This window comes from Chlorocebus sabaeus, chromosome 8 (assembly GCF_047675955.1).
Source record: "Chlorocebus sabaeus isolate Y175 chromosome 8, mChlSab1.0.hap1, whole genome shotgun sequence".
In the NCBI taxonomy this organism is placed as follows: Eukaryota; Metazoa; Chordata; class Mammalia; order Primates; family Cercopithecidae; genus Chlorocebus; species Chlorocebus sabaeus.
Window position 1 is genome coordinate 84,215,103 of NC_132911.1, and position 2,226 is coordinate 84,217,328.

General features: G+C 48.9%; 1 pseudogene; it reads right to left on the bottom strand.

The window, feature by feature from the left end:
* Positions 1-394: 394 nt before the first annotated feature.
* On the bottom strand, positions 395-998 carry LOC103237017 (large ribosomal subunit protein uL13 pseudogene; annotated as a pseudogene).
* Between the last annotated feature and the right edge of the window lie 1,228 nt (positions 999-2,226).

The window sequence follows — 2,226 nt, forward strand, 5'->3', positions numbered from 1 at the left end:
AACGCCTGGAGACTTAGTAAAACCCATCTCCACAAAAAAATGTTAAAAGTAGCTGTGTGTGGTGGTGCCTGCCTGTGGTTCCAGTGACTCAGGAGGCTTAAGTTAGAGGATCTCTTGAGCCCAGAAGGTCGAGGCTGCAGTAAGCTGTGATCACACCACTTATAAAACTTTTAAACCTAATCTCAAAAAAAACTTAAAAATTAAAACATTTTAAAAACTAGGTTTAAAAGTTTTATAATGGCTGGGCATGGTGACTCAAACCTGTAATCCCAATACTTTCAGAGGCTGGGATGGATCACTTGAGCCCAGGGGTTGGAGGCTTTGAGCCCAGCCATATCTTTTTCTTTATTTATTTCTTTCTTTTTTTTTTGGAATTTAGCATTCTTTATTGGGCTCAGACCAGGAGTCCATGGGTCTTGCGGACTTCTGCTATTTGTCAATTTTCTTCTCCACGTTCTTCTTGGCCTGTTTCCGTAGCCTCATGACTTGTTTCTTTTCCGGTAGTGGATCTAGGCCTTTTCCTTCCTCTTCTCCAAGGTAGCTGTCACTGCCTGGTACTTCCAGCCAATCTCATGCGCCAGGCGCCCAGACAGGGAAACTTTCTTGTAGGCTTCAGACGCACGACCTTGACAGCAGCAGGAACCACCATCCACTTTTTCTTGTCGTAGGGCGGTGGGATGCTGTCAAACACCTGGAGGTGGTCCAGAGAGGCCTGGCCTCCCTGGTCTTGTGGGGCAGCATGCCTTGCACGTCCGCCAGAAGATGCAGCTTGGGGCCCGGAGGTGGTAGGGGCCGCGCGAAGGGTTGGTGTTCCTCCGCTTGCGGAGGAAAGCCAAGTACTTCAACTTGTTTCCGTAGACATTGCCAGAAATGTTGATGCCCTCGCAGCGTACGACCACCACCTTCCAGCCCAGCATTACCTCCTTAACCACGATGGCTACCAGGCGGCCCAGGAGATGGCCTCGACCATCGAGGACCAGGACCTGCACCTCCGCCATCTTCGGCAACCGCCTGGGAAAGCACATCTTTTTATTTTTCTAATCATTAGCGGATAAGGAAAGTGTCACAGGCACAGGCACTGGTACTAGTAACAATAGTTAATACTTCTATGACATGTGTTGTCACTTAAAAATAGTATTAAGGGCCGGGCCCGGTGGCTCATGCCCGTAATCCCAGCACTTTGGGAGGCCAAGGTAGGTGGATTACCTGAGGTCAGGATTTCGAGACCAGTCTGGCTGACATGGTGAAATCCCTTCTCTACTAATAATACAAAATTAGGCCGGGTGCGGTGGCTCACGCCTGTAATCCCAGCACTTTGGGAAGCTGAGGTGGGAGGATCGCCTGAGGTCAGGAGTTTGAGACCAGCCTGGCCAACATGGTGAAACCCCGTCTCTACTAAAAATACAAACACTTGCCGGGCATGGTGGCAGGCGCCTGTAAAAAAGAAAAGAAAAAAAAAATGAGTCGGGCATGGTGGCACATGCCTGTAATCCCAGCTACTTGGGAGGCTGAGGGAGGAGAATCGCTTGAATCCGGGAGGCGGAGGTTGCGGTGAGCCGAGATCGTGCCATTGCACTCCAGCCTGGGCAACAAGAATGAAACTCCGTCTCAAAAATAAATAAATAAATAAATAAAATAATACACACACACACACACACACACGTTGTTCAGGCTGGTGTTGAAGTCCTGGACTCAAGTGAACCTCCTTCTTTAGCCTCCCGAGTAGCTGGGATTATGGGCATGACTCCATGCCCAGCTATGTGAGAGATCTTAGAAAGCATGGGAGCAGAGCCAGGGCCCTAGCATTGGAGGCTCGAGTGTTTGCCATTCGCCCATTCTGTCTCCCTGCACCTGGGTGCTCCCTCAGTTTGGACACTGCCACCCTTTGGCATCTCCAGATAATAGGGGAGTTCCCAGGATGATTCCCACAGGTAGCAGTTGTGCTTCCAGGGAATTGCATCCCATTCTTTTGGCTCTCCGCATCACTCAGCAAATCATATCCCTAACATTTTTTTTTAAATTTCTTTTTTAGAGACAGGATCTAGCTCTGTTGCCCAGGCTGGAGTGCAGTGGGGTGATCACAGCCCCACTGCAGTCTTGAACTCCTCTGCTCAATACTCCAGCCTCAGCCTCCAGAATAGCTAGGACTACAGGTGTGTACCACCATGCCCAGCTAATTAAAACTTTTTTTTTTTTTTTTTTTTTTTTTGTAGATACAGAATCTCG